Consider the following 15,530-nt stretch of genomic DNA (forward strand, 5'->3'; position numbering starts at 1 on the left):
GAAATAGGAAAACATAATAGTATTTAATCAAATATTAGCAATAAATCTTAGGCTTTCAGTGTACGACTATGTATTTAAGAATTTATTTATGGATAGATAAGATAAATTATGAATGTAGTTAAGAATGTATAAAATGCAAATTATAGAAATAAATATAAAATCTTTGATAGTTAAAACCAGAAAGTGCTATTCAAAAATGTATTTTAAGACCAGCTACAAAATGGAATAACTCATCCAGAAAAAAGTGTACCCATAATAGATTTAAAAATAATTTCTACGTAACTATGATGGTTAATTGCATGTGTCAAGTTGACTGGATTATGGTGTGCAGTTATTTGGTCAAATTGGCCAGCTTGTTAACGTGAGGATACTTTGAGTTCAGATTTGCTTCCATAATCTGTTGATTGCACCCATGAACAACAGAGGAGATTGCCCTCAGAAATGTAGGGAGCCTCCACAGACAATCAGTTGGAGGTCTTTAGAATCAGAATTGAGGATGTCAGAGGCCAGATTAGGAATTCAGACTGAGGACTTCAGCATCACTCTTATTGGAATTTTCAGCTTGCAGCCTCCCCTATAAGATTCGGACTTGACTTGCCAGCCCCCATGGCCATGTGAACCATTTCCTCATAATAAATCTCTCATCTGTTAGGAGCTAGTTAAAATAAGAGGTACTAAGCATAAAACAGCAAATGAAACATACTGAGACCTCAGAGGTGAAGATCCAAGTCTAATAGTGGAGCTCAGAATTTTTCTACCTTAGTTTACATTTGAAAATATGGCTTCCATACATGTCAACTTTGGAAAAATGAATTATGAAGAGGGTGGAGCACTTTATTTTAGGTGTTCATATATGTTTGCCATAGTGTTCCCCAATCTTATCATTTCCTTTTTTTTGGCAATAATGTTTTTCTTTACCAAATACATCTTTTATAATAATTGCTCTTTTATGACAGCTTTTGTTTAGTGTACTATTTGTACTTCCAAAGACACAGTACAATTTTCAATTGCACTCCATTTTTTTCTGCTAGATCTTGTTTAGTTTTTTATTAATCCATCCTCTCTTTTTGTTTCCTTTGAAATTTGCTGGTTTTTACCCTCATTTCATAATATGAATATTTCCTATAAATGTCATCTTTATTCAATAACATGTGCACATATAGAGGAAGATATCTACTCTGGTCCCAGTATTTGTTCTACCCCAAGTTTTGCCATATGATGCATTCCTTTCCTGTTTTCTCAAAACGTGCATCTCATTTTATTGTTTAGGACTTTCAAGGACTGGGTTTTATAGTTTCAAATATAATTATAATAATATAAAATGTTTTAAAAGACATAAAATAATGTAGTTATAGGTAATTTAGTTAAATTATGATTAAGGGGGAATATAGGCTATAGAATGTCTACTGCTCTGATATGTTGGCTTTTCTTTGATGCCAACTTACATGATAAATCCTTGCAAGTAATTTGTGGCCTAATATTTAGTTTCTCAAAATGAGGAATTTCCAAGCCATATATATCTGTCATTTGTCTATCCACTGAATATTTTTTCAACCTATTCTTTCTATTCTAATTTCAAATTTGCAACATGTTGGAGAAGGATATGTTTGGTCAGATAAAAGAAAGTATAACAAGTGAGATGGTGGGTGGGCACAGACAAATAGTAGGTACTGACTGAAACCTATACTGGATTTTTTCTACTCCCTAGAGGGGGCAAAATCACCAGGGATTATTCTCACTTAATCGCTCAAGATCTCTTTCAATGTAGGAGGGTTAATTGCTCTTAATATAATGTGTAATCCCACAAAGAAATGTGTGTGGGGGAGATACTGGATCAACTGAGGCACAGCATCGGATGGAATCAATGTCTATAGTCAATGTTGAAACAGATTTTTCTCCCATAATTAGGGGTGATGCCCAGTACTGCTGCACTGCTCATGCAGCTGATCAGAACATACAGATTATTAAACTACTGTGATGAGTGTCCACCAGAGAATACCAACATTTCCCTTAATGCTTGCTGTGAATTCCAGGATTTGGGAACTGACGAAGGAAAAACTTCTGGGCTCCTCAATGGCTGTAACACATAACACAGAGTAAGTTCATTGGGAATGGTGTTTTAACAGGTGTACGAAGGAGGGGAAATCTTTCATAGCGGAAGACTTTTTCAGAGACAGTGGCCTGAGGACCATCACCCAGAAGGGATAGAACAACAGGGAAAATTTGCAGGAAGCAGAGAAATGGAAGGGGCTTATATGCCCAGCTCATAGCACTCAGCAGCATGGGGAGGGGTCTCTTGGTCAGAGAGCAGCAAGTCAACAATGGTTTGAGGCCTGTCATAGCTCTAGGTTCTGAAATAACAATGACTAACAACTGTTCGACAGTTTCACAGGATATGTGAAGAGGAAGGCTCTAAGTGGGTTTAAAAATGTTTATTTAGGCTATATTTAAAACACCCAGATGCATAAGAATTTTGGTGTGGTTCTGGCAATCCTTGGCCTTATGGCCTCAGGTCACTGTGAAGAACTAAAAAACATCAGGCTCACTACACAAGTGTCATGTTTTGGTATCATGATTATATTGGTCAAATTACTTAGGAAGTGTTCTCTTGCTTTTTAAAATATTTTGTGAATGAGATAAATTATTAATTTTTCTCTAAAATTTTGGTATTATCCAATGGCATGTCTGGATCTAGATTTTTCTTTATGGGATTCTTTTTCTTTGTAGAAATGAATTTTATTGATTTGATTTAGATCTTTAGAAATTTACACAAAATTGCAGTGAGGATCATGTAAACAGAAAACATTTTCAAACTAACACACACAGCTTTCTTCCATTATGGATACTGTAAAGGGAAAAAAATATCCAGTGCTAGTCAGCATTTGGTAAGTGTGGTTCACGTCTGACACCATCATTTCCTTAGCAGGTAGTTTCTCAGGTCCAGGCAGCTTGCTTTGCCTCAATTCTTGTGTTCTTTCAGTTCTCCACAAGAGGGCAATATTTAACCATAGGTAACTTGAATTACATGGACAAAGGAAAGAGGCACTTCAATAATTTAAATGGGAAGTTAATGAAATTCTGGGCTTACAATTTTATCCCAAGTTATAGGAGCAAAACACATCCTTAAAAGGAAAGTTGTCAGTTGCCAGTTTAGAATGGTACAGAATATAAACTTTCAAAAGGGAAATACTTTTTGGTGTGGAAGGCTGAACCACAAGCCTTCAGTTATTTATGAAAGTATTTATGGTGGGAGTAGGGGTAGTAGTAAATGAAAAGTGTTTTCTATAGTACCTCACACCCCCCAAAATGATATATAATTTCAAGTTTAACAGAAATTGTCAAAAGACAATTGTGGAATTTTTAATGATTATTAATACAGATTTTATCATTTTTTTTGGATATTCTTTATAGCTGTATTTGCTAAATGCCTTGAATTATTATTATTTTTTTAGCTATTGGAGGTACTAGTTCCTTTGTTGATTTCATTCAGTGTAGCAGATGTAGTTTTGTGTGTTGGTTTATTTCTGCAAACATTAAATTAGAAGATTAAGATAAAGAAGAGACTTATATCATTAAAAAGTATCTATGTGTACTGCATACAAATGATAGAAGTTGAAGGAAGAGTAACACTTGTGTCAGGCAGATTAGTCACTGTGAAGTAATTAAAATCAATATATATCCCAAACAAGCATTAGATTACTGATTCCCAAATAAGTCCCTTAGGTCAGATAGATTCAGCGATTTCTTTTTCTGAGCAACTCCCCTTCTGCCTACATGACAGAAAGCCAATTAAATGAAAAAAAGATAACTGAAGAGTTGGTTGCTATGCTGTCCTAGAAATTTCTAGCCCTAAAAACTTAGCTCTAAAAGAAGGAATTAATTTTTATAGATGGCCTTAAAGAATATTCTCTAGCATCTTCCTCCATCCTTCCTTCCTTTATGAACTGAGTGGCCTCTCAAGCTAGATTTTGGTCATATGCCATGATAGCAATTGTTAACAATCAGGTAAGTTTACAAATAAAACTATCCAAAAATGTATGAATGCAAATATTCTTTTAGTTATTCCTCATGAAAAAGGAAAAATTCCAAATCTTGAAAACCAAAACAAGTCTAGGAAGTCTAACAAAAGACTCCTATATTTGACTATATTTTAGAAGGAACTTAAGCCTTGTGAATCTTATTTTCTGGCTTTGATCTGGTTGTCAGGTGGGATGGACTTGCCCAAGGGATGGCCCACAGAAAGGCCAAATTTCTTGGTTTTCTGCTCACTCTGTACCTGCTTTTTCATTAAGAATCCTGCCTGAAAGTTTAGGTCAAAGAGGCAGCTTGGAGCAAAATACAGTGGAGTGTCATCCCAGATATTTTCCTGGCGCTTCTTCCATCTTCCAGGATCTGGATTTGGGCATCTGTTGGAGTGTGCCCAGCTATATGTCAGCTGAGGTTCTAAGACTTGGAAGCCACAGAAATGCAGAGTGCCACTCTGAATTGGCCAGAGAATGATATTCATGGATGGCAGGTGGCTGAGTCAGACCTGTATGCCATGAACTTCAATCCTGTCCTTTCCAGAAAAGACCTCACTGGTCAAATCCAAGGACCATGAGAACCTTCAGTTTCCTTCTCAGTCTGTTCTAGCTTATACATGGAGCTGCTGCCACCCTTGGTGATAGACTGTCTTCTTGTTCCGGAAAGGCCCCTTTTCAAACAGGGCAGCATAGCTGTAAGCAAATTCCCCTATAAGCACTCGCTCAAACCAGCCTTTCAGAATGGTAGGGACTCCAAACCACTGTAGCGGGAACTGAAATATCACCAGGTCTGCAGCTTCCAGGTTCTTTCATTCAGCCACAATACCTGGTCTCACATGACCTTCTTTATAAGCTAGAACAGACTGAGAAGGAAACTGAAGGTTCTCATGGTCCTTGGATTGACCAGTGAGGTCTTTTCTGGAAAGGACAGGATTGAAGTTCGTGGCATACAGGTCTGACTCAGCCACCTGCCATCCTTTCCTCTTCAAAGCCTCCACAGGAGCCTCCTTCACGGCATAGTTGAAAGAAGTCTTCTCGGAGTGAGCCAGCAAGATCAGTGCTTTTCTACAGGCGTGGATGGCTTGGGTGGCCCCAGCGGTGGCGCTGATTGGCGGCGCTGCTGGTTGCCCGGGTGACCCAAGGCGGGGGGGGGGGGGGGGGGGGGGGGGGGGGGGGCGGGGGGAGGAGTTCCGAGAGCATTAGGTGCAGGTGTAGGTTGCAACCTGGGAAGCGTCGCTGCGGGATTCATTTTTATTACTACTAATTCAATCTCTTTACTTGTGATAGGTTCATTTAGTTTTCTTCATTTCTTCATGAGTCATCTCTAGTGTTTTGTATCTTTCTATGAATCCATTCAATTCATCAAGGTTATCTAATTTGTGGGCATATAATTGTTTATATTATTTTATTAAATCAGTTTCCCCTAAGATTAGTAAAAATGTCCTCACACGAATTCTTGCTTTTAATTCTGATTTCTTTGTCAATCTAGCTAAACTTCTGTTATTTATTTTTTGTCTTTTTTAAACAACTACCTTTGGGCTTGTTGTTTAACTATTGCTTCTCTATTCTCTGTTTTATTTATTTTTGCTCTAATTTTATTATTTAATTTCTCCTGCTTGTTTTTGGTTTCAATTGTTGTTTCGTTTCTAGTTTCTTAAGATGGTTTCTAGCTTCCTAAGAATAATGATATATTTAATATATTTTCATATAACTATTTGCAGCTATATATTTTTTCACTAAGTCCTGCTTTCACTTCATTCCATAAGCTTAGGTATGTTGTACTATTAAATTAACTTGTCTGAAAGTATTTTCTAATTTCACTTCTAATTTCTTCTTTGATACTGTATTAATTTTTTTTATTTCTATATATTTGAGTGTGCTATTTAATTTCCATATATTTGAGAATTTCCCACTTTTCCTTAGGTATTAATTTCTACTTACATCCTTGTGGTCAGAAAATATGCTTTATGATTTCAATTGTTTTACATTTTTAAGACTTCTTTTGTGGACTTCATATTAACCATCCCAGATAATGACCAAGTACCCTGGAGAAGAATGGATTTTTAGCTATTGTTGGGTGGAGAGTTCGATAGATGTCTGCTATATTAAATCATTTAGAGAATTGTACAAGTCTGCAAATCTTTGCTGTTGTTCTATGTAGTTGTTCCATCCGTTATTGAATGTGGGGTAATGAAATATCCTATTATTTTTATCGTTTCTTTTTCCCTTTATTTCTGTCAGCTTTTGTTTCATGTATCTTGGAGTTGTTTTTTTAAGGGCATGCACATATAAAACTGTTAGGTCTTTCTAGTGGATTGATGGGGGATCCTTCTTTTTCTTTAATAAGAATTATTCCTAAATTCTACTTTAATTGGTATAATTACTCCATCTTTTTTTTGGCTACTGCTTTCATGTTCTATCTTCTTTCCCTTCTCTTTTGATAAAGTTATTTGTGTCCTTGAATCTAAAGTATGTCTCTTGTAGAAAACATAAAACTTGCTTCTTAGTATTGTTGTTTCGTTTCTTTGTTTAATCCATTCTGCTGACCTCTGACTTTTGATTAGTGTGTTTGGCCCCCTTACACACAGTAACATGATTATTAAGATAAGACTTAATCTGTAATTTCGACTTATTTTCTGTTGTTCTTTTTGTCCCTTCATTCCCTCATTACTGTCTTCTTCATTTTTGTTAAAAATTTATTGTGTTGTATATCATTTAGTCCTCATTTGTTCCTTTGCTCTATGTTTTTGAGTTATTTGGTTAGGGGTTGCCTGGGGTTTTATAGCTGTCATCTTAATTTAAAAGAATTTAGTTCAGATTAATATCAACTTAATTTCAATCCTATGCAAAATTTTGTTGCAGTATAACATTGTTCCCTACTGCCTCCTCTTTACTGTTATTGTAATAAAAATGACATCATTATATAAGCCCAGCAACAAAATTCATGCAACTGTGTTTTAAATCAAATACAAAAGGAATGACAATAAAAATGCATTTGTGTTATCTTACATATATATTTACTTTTATTCCTGCTACATTTGTCCTTTTCTTTTCCTTCCCTTCTGTGCTGATTTGAAAGGATGTATGTCCCCTAGAAAAGCCACGTTTTAATCTAAATCCCATTTCATAAAGGCAGGATAATCCCTATTTGATACTGTATGTTTGGAACTGTAATCAGATCATCTCCCTGGAGATGTGATTTAATCAAGAGTGGTTGGTAAACTGGATTAGATGACGACATGCCTCTACCCATTTGGGTGGGTCTTGAGAAGTTTCTGGAGTCCTATAAAAGAGGGAACATTTGGAAAATGAGTGTGATTCAGAGAGAGCCAGAGAAGAATGACATAGCCACGAGAGCCCACAAGCCAGTGACCTTTGGAGATGAAGAAGGAAAATGCCTCCCAGGAGCTTCATGAAACAAGAAGCCAGGAGAGAAACCTAGCAGATGATGTCTTGCTCGCCATGTGCCCTTCCAGCCGAGAGAGAAACCGTGACTGTGTTCACCATGTGCCTTCTCAGATGAGAGAGAGACCCTGAACTTCATCGGCCTTTTTGAACCAAGGTATCTTTCCCTGGATACCGCTGATTGAACATTTCTGTAGACTTGTTGTAATTGGGACATTATCTCGGCCTTAGAACTGTAAACTTGCAACTTATTAAATTCCCCTTTTTAAAAGTCATTTCATTTCTGGTATATTGCATTCCAGCAGCTAGCAAACTAGAACACCTTCCCTCCCTTCCCCTCCCCTCCCCTCCCCTCCCCTTCCTTTTCTTTTCATATTGAAGTTATTGTCTAGTGTCTTTTCAATGTAGCCTGGAGAACTCTCTTTGGTACTGTTCATAGGGTAGATCTTCTAGAGGCAAATTCTCAGGTTTTATTTTCCTGGAAGTGCCAGAATTCATCATTTGACATTGAAAGATAGTTTTGTGGCATATAGAAATCTTTATTAGTAGCTTTTTTTCTCATAACACCTTAAACAGATGACCCCACTGCTTATAGGTATTCATGTTTCTGTTTTGAATTCAGCTTTTACTCTTACTGGGAATATATCCTACATCGTGAGTCACTGCTGTCTTTCAGGTATCAGAACTTTTCTTTGTCCTTGAACTATAAGAGTTTGACACTGATTGTGTAAGTGTGGATCTCTTTGATTTTATCCGATTTGGAGTTCGTTGAGCTGTGCAGATTAAAGTGTGTCATCAAGTTTGTGGAATTTTCAGACATTATTTCTTCAAATACTCTTCCTGCCTTGCTGTCTCTCTCTTCTGCTTATAGCTCTCCTGTTAAGTATATGTTCGTATGTGTGATGGCATTCCAAAGATCGTGTTGGTCAACCATAGGTCTCTAAAGCTCTGTTAACTTTTATTTTTCTTTCTCAAGTTGGATACTCTCAATGACCTCTCTTTAAGTCCAATAGTTTTTTCGATCTGCTATTGCATACTCTAGTGATATTTTAATTCAGTTGTATTTTTAAACTCCAGAATTTTGATTTGGTACTTTTTTATAATATCTATTTCTTGATATTCTCTATTTGGTGAGCTCTTGTGTCATTCTTTCCTTTAATTCTTTAGACATGTGGCCTTAGGTTCTTTGAACATTATTAGACTATTTGACTTAAATTTTTTTTCTGCTATGTATGTAAGACTTGGGTCTCCTCAGGGTCACTTTTTAATGACAGCTTTATTTTCCTGAGTGTAGGCCATATATGTTTGGTTCTTTACTTGTCTTATAATTTGTATTGATCCATGGACACTTAAAAAAAATAACGTGTCATCTCTGGAAATTATATCTTACTCCTAAAGTTGTTGTTGCCACTGTTTAGTGATTTTCCTGGATCAACTATGTAAAGTTAATTAATGGCCACTGAAGCTTCTGCTCAGTAAGTTTAGTGTTCATGTGGATGTTAGATAAAGATTTCAATTAATGAATTAAACAAAGAAGAATGCAGCCTATGTGTCTGTATTCAGGCCCACATTCAATGCTTTGGTAGGTGGTTGACAATGCACACTTAACCTACCTAACACTTGTGTCACCACCAGTACTATCATAATATAGGACTATTTCCTTAATACAAGATTCCCTGTTGCCACCCATTTTAATTCACTGCCATCCCCCTCTCACTTCTTAAACCCTGATAACCATTACTCTATTTTCTATCTCTTTAATTTTTGGAAGAGTGTAATAAAAATTGAAGCGTATGGTATCTAACCTTTTCATACCGGAATTCCTTTTAGGTTCATCCATGTTGTTGTATGTGTTAATAGTATGTTCCTTTTCTTTGAGGGTTAGTAGTTCATGGTATGAATATACTACAAGGAGTTTAACTGTTCACTCATAGAATAATATGTCATGTATTTGGGTCATTAAAATAGAGCTGATATTGATATTTTTGTACAGCATTTTGGGTGAAAAACTGTGGTATATGCTCATGTGCATAATTGCTGTGTAATATAATATATGGAATGACAGTTTTAACTTTAGAAGAACCAGCCACATATTTTCTAGAATGGCTGTACTGTTTTACACTTGCTTAAATAGTGAAATAGTGATTCAATTTCTCCGGTTCCTCATCAGCATTTGTCATTATTATTTTACTTTGTCCATTATGATAGTTTAATGATGATATTTCATGTTTTCAGTGTGCATTTCACTAATGGCGATGGTGTTAAACATGTTTTCATGTGCTTACTTTCTACTTGCATAGAGAAATATTTGTTCCTGTATTTTGCCTGATTTCCAATTGGGTTTGTTTGGGTTTTAAGGTTGAGATTTGGATATTTTTTATGTAGTCTACATAAAAGTTCTGTGTCAGATATTTGGTGTGAACACATTATAAGACTCATTGCATCTCTCTTGTAGCTGTTAGAATTCTCTCTTTATCTTTACAAATAAACAATTTGATTATAGCATCGAATGGTGTCAATCTAATTGAGCTTATCCTGTTTAGAGGTCATTGAACATCTTAGGTGTGTATAGCCATGTCTTTTTTCAAATAAGGGAAGCTTTCAGTAATTTATCTGAGTATTCTTTCTGTCCCTTTGTGCTCTTTCCTCTTCTGTAACTCCTACAATATGCATTCTGGTATGCTTTCTAGTGTTCCACAGGTTCCTCAGATTGAAAATGAAAAGTTATTTCATTTTCCTTTTTTGTGCTCCTCACACTGAATTATTTAATCATCTTATCTTCAAGCTCCCTGATTCCTTCTTTGGCCACCTCCAATCTGCTGCTGAACCACTCTAAGGATGTTTTATTCTATTTCTGTTACTATGGTCTTCAGCTGTGTTTTTCCCTTTCAAAATTTCCATCACTTTTTTGATATTCTCTTGCTGCTCATCTGTTATTTTCCTAGTTGTCTTTCATTCTTTGTCCAAGTTTTCCATTAGATTTAGGAACATTTAAAAAAAAGTCTTTTCCTGGAATGCCCCATGTGCAATCCTCATCACTGATGGTTTCTAATGTTTTAATCTCCTTTACCTGGGCTGTTGCTTCCTGATTTTTTTTTTTGCATATTTTTTGTAATCTTTTGTTGAAACCTGAAAATTTTGATATTTTAACATTATCACAGTAATTTAGACTCTGAGGTGTTTGTCCCTTAAGCTCATAGCTAGCTAGTTTATAAGAGAGCTTTCCTTGAATGCCAACAACTAATAACAATAAAGAAACACCATTCCCAGTCTTTGCTGATTTACCTGTGTATGTGCTCTCCTTCAGAGTTTATGCATACAAGGGATATAGAGAATAACCCAGGCCAAGGCATAGGGGATTCCCTGGTTTATCTGTGTGTGTTTCTTGTTTTGGGCATGTGTGCTTTGCTCTCAAAATACCACCATTAACACACACAAAAATGCTCTCTCTTCGGTAGGAAATAGCTTCCTTACATTTCCAGACACTGTACCATATGTCCTTACAGCCATCAATCCCTCACCCCAAACACCCATTTGAATGTTTTCTCGCAGTGTTCTGCAGGAGAGCTCTGTGAGCTCACATGGGGCAAGCTCTGAGAAGGTCAGTCCCTCAGGCCACCAGCAGCCTGGGTCAGACATACATCATGCTAGTATTTGCAGGTGGGTTACTCTGCTCCCTCTGGAACCCAAACTAGGGACCTTCACTAGGAACCTGGCCTCAGTGCCAGTAGATACAATGTCTTTAAGTGAACTTTTCCTTGGTATGGTGCTTGCCCTGCTACTGCAGTCATCTGTTTCCTGGAGCTTGGAAAAACATGTTTATCTCAGTACTTTCTGGTTGTTCAAACTTGTGAGGAGGCAGGGCCCTGAATCTTCTCACTCTGCCATCTTGATCTGGAAAATATTTTGATGTATAGGGAAATCTAAGTTTATAGTTATTTCCTATCAGTACTTTAAATCAATTCCCTCACTCTTCTCTCAGTTGCATTATCTCCAATGTGGAACGTAAGATCTTCAGTATCATCTTTACCTTGTATTACTTTATGTAATATTTTTGTTGTTGTTGTTGTTCTGGCTATTGTATACATTTTCTCTCTAAAGATGTATTTTTATTATAATGTGCTTCATATGTTTGTTGAGCTTCTCAGAACTTTATTTTAATAGCTGACATTAAGTTTGGAATATTTTCAGCCTAAGTCTTTCCAAAACCTTTTCACTATCACTCTCAAATTGTTGTTGCCTCTTTGAGGGACACCAATAATTTATATTACAGAACTTTAAGTCTTCTTATAGTTCACTGTTGTTATTTTTATTATTTTGGATTACTTTTATTCAGGGTTTTATGCTGGACAATTTTACTGGCACAGCTTCCAGTTTAATATATTATTTTCATTCTAATTGGTCTAGTCTGTCATCAATCTTATCTAGAATAATTTCATCTAAGAACTGTAATTTTCATGTCTAAAGGATATAGCAATGATTTTTCCTTCATGGTTCTGCTTATCTTTTTGAAGATCTGAGATACAGTTACAATAACCTTTTCAGTGTTCTTCTCTGCTAAGGCTAAAATCTATGTTAAGTATAATTTAAATTGCATTTACTATTTTAAAATGTGCAACAACTAGCAGGTTTTGACAGAATAACTATAGTATTTGTTATTACTCCCCCCAGACTGAAGATATTTTAATTATTAAATTTTACTTTAAAGCTGTTGTAGGTTTGTGGAAAAAATAACACAATAAGTAAAGAGGTTCCATATAACTCCCAAATCTGTATAGTTTCTTCTATTACTGAAATCTTAGTGTGGTATATTTATTGCAATTGATAAACCAACATTGGTACAATTCTTAGAGATTAAGTCTACAGTTTATAGCAAGCTTCACTCTTTATATGTACAGTTCTATGGTGTTAGCAAAGGTGCAATGTCATGTATCCTCCAATGAGCATCATACAGAACAGTTTCATGGGCCTAAATATGCCCTTGTGCATTACCTATTCATATATACACCAAAATCTCTTTGAACTCATGGAAGCCACTGACATCTTTATTGTCTCTACTGTTTTATGCTTTCCAAAATGTTATTTAATGATATAGCCATTTCATACTGGCTTCTTTCACTTAGAAATATGTTCTCAAGTTTCCTGTGTGGTCACTTTTACTAGGCTTGTTAGCTCATTTCTTGTTATCATTTATTAGTATTTCATTGTATGGATGTACCACAGATTGATTGTTCCATTCTTCTATAGAAGGCCATCTTAGATGCTTTCAAATTTTAGCAATTATGAATAAACCTATAGACATGGATGTATAGGTTTTTATGTGCACATTGTTTTCCAAATATTTTGTGTAATACCTAGTTGTGCACTAGATGGATAATATAATAAGTCTATGTTTAGCTTCTTAAGAACCTGCCAAAGTTTCTTTCAAAGTGACTGTTCAATTTTGAATCCCCAACAGCAGTGAGTTAGAATTTTTGCTGCTCCACATCCCCATTGGCAATTGGTGTCATGTTGCTTTTTATTTTAGTCATTCTAACATGCATGTAGTGGTATCTTATGGTTGTTTTAATTTGAGGTTTCCTAATGATATGATTATAGGCATCTTTTCACATGCTTGTTTGCCACCTGCACATCTTCTTTGTAAGGTATCCTTGTAGCTCTTTTGTCCATTTTGTAATTGGGTTGTTTTCTTATTCTTAAATTTGATTGTCTATATTTTTGATACAAGCACTTTGTTAAAAATATGCTTTGCAAATATTTTCTCCTAGAATCTAGCTTATTTTATTTATTCTCTTAAGTGTCTTTCACAGAACAGAAGTTTTTAATTTTAATGACACTCAAGTTTTCATTCATAGATGGGGTTGGGTTTCAATCTTGTATGTAATTTCTAATGCAAAGTTAACCAAATTTTATTCTATATAATAGTATTTTCATGACAGGTGTATTGTTTATTTCATTTTTCTTTGTTTTTTACACATATATGCCAAGTTGTCCCAGTATAACTTTTTGAGAAGACTACCCTTTCTCATGATAAGTATCTTTGCTCCTTTTTGAAAAATCAGTTGACTATATTAATGTGGGCCTGTTATCTGGTTCTTTGTTCTGTTCCATTGATCTATTTATTTATTCTTTAATCAAAATCATACTATTTTGGTCCTTATAGTATATAATGTCTCACAGTTTGCTAAAGTCAGTTCTCCAGATGTGTCCTTCTGCAGTATTATGTTGCTTATTCTGGGTCTTTTGAATTTTCCTGCAAACTTTACACTCAATTGTTGTTGTTTTTTTTTTTCTGTTGTTCACAAAACATGGTGGGTAGATTTTGACTGGGATTGTGTTGAATCAAAATATCAATTTAGAGGTTGTTTCAGTTTAGTAAAGCTGCTGGAATACAATATACCAGAAGTGGACTGGCTTTTAACAATGGATATTTTTTAGCTGTGTCTGCTGGTCCTTCTCTCCTGGGTTTTATTTATTTATTTTTTTGTATGCTGTATGGCAGGGTCACATTTCATTCTTTTCCCATATGAGCATCCCATTATTGTAGCACTATAAATTGAATTTTCGTTTCTTTCTTTGTTTGTTTGGGAAGTGCATGGGCCAGGAATAAAACATGGGTCTCCCCCACGGCAGGCAAGAATTCTACCATGGAATTACCCTCGCACCCCCTCTTCTGAGTTTTGCTCCTTTCAGCTTCTGGTTCCAATAATTTCCACTCTGAGCTCTCTTTGGGACATCTCTAGATTCTCTGGGGGCTTTTCCCACTAAGTTCTCTTGTTTTTTTACCCATCTTTTATCGTCTCATGAAAATCTCAAATAAAAGGGTTAGGACCTTTCTGGAATAGGGGTTGGTCACCTTTCAATTGAAATAACCTAACCAAAACATTCCGCCCACGAGAGATCTGTATCCACAGAAATGAATGAGAAGAAAATGGACTTTTCTGGGATACATAACAGCTTCAAACCAGCCCAGAAGTTTGACATCTCTGTAATATTTAGTTTTCTATCCATAAGAATAAATTATCTATTAATTTATTTAGGTAGTTTTTAAATTTATTTTTTTTTGCATGGGCAGGCACTGGGAATTGAACCCGGGTGTCTGGCATGGCAGGTGAGAACTCTGCCTGCTGAGCCATCGTGGCCCACCCAGTCTTTACTTTTTTAAATATTTTTATTGTGAAACATAATATATGCAGAAAAGTGAAAATTTTCAAAATGCATTTTTACAAGTTATAATAGAGCAAATTTAAAAGTATAGCAGGGTTCTACGTCTTCAGGTATTGCATCCTACCTGTCTTAAAACACTGGAGACTAAAAAGAAATATCAGTGTAATGATTCAGTCATCATACTCATGTGCTAATTGCTATCATCTTTGTTACAACTACTCCCTCTCATTTCATATTTTTCCCAATCTATAGGGATATTTGGGCAATCAACATTCAAACTTTTTCATGTTGAAAAGGGGTGTCAACATTATGGAGTAGAAGGATGCAACAGGTTGATGTTATTGGAGGGACTGTTAAATCTGGGTTTCAGGGCTTATCTGGCATAGGAACAATCTGAAGAATTTAGGTTTCTGAAAAATAAATTTAGTGAGTGAAACTTTCAAAAAGACTCTTATAGAGTCCTAAGTATTCTCTACAGTTTACAGTTACTGTTGATTGGGGCTTGGCCTACCATAGCTATTGGCAATATCTAACTGAAGCTGGGATGAGAGCAACCTCCAGAATAGGCTCTCAATGCTAATTGAAATCTCTTACCAATGAAACAATAAATGTAACATTTATTTCCCCCCTTCTGATCAAGAAGGCATTGTCAATCCCATGATACCAGGGCCAGGCTCATCCCTGGGAGTCATGCCCTACATTGCCAGGAAAACACACCCTTGGAAGATATGCCCCACATAGTGAGGAGTGCAATGAGTTTATTTGCAGAGTTGGGCTTAGGGGGATAAAGGTCACATATGAGCAGCAAAGAGGTTCTCTGTGATTATGGTTAGGCTTACCTTTCCCATTATAGAAATAAGTTTCATAAGAGCATGTGCCAATATCAAGGACTTGACCTATTAACTTGGGAGTCCCTAATATTTGAGAGAGTATCAG

At 35.8% G+C, this 15,530-nt stretch overlaps 1 pseudogene; it reads right to left on the minus strand.

Moving 5' to 3' along the window:
• Window positions 1-4,177: 4,177 nt before the first annotated feature.
• Window positions 4,178-9,267, minus strand: LOC143683140 (NAD(P)H dehydrogenase [quinone] 1 pseudogene; annotated as a pseudogene).
• Between the last annotated feature and the right edge of the window lie 6,263 nt (window positions 9,268-15,530).

The sequence above is a fragment of the Tamandua tetradactyla genome, chromosome 5 (assembly GCF_023851605.1).
Source record: "Tamandua tetradactyla isolate mTamTet1 chromosome 5, mTamTet1.pri, whole genome shotgun sequence".
In the NCBI taxonomy this organism is placed as follows: Eukaryota; Metazoa; Chordata; class Mammalia; order Pilosa; family Myrmecophagidae; genus Tamandua; species Tamandua tetradactyla.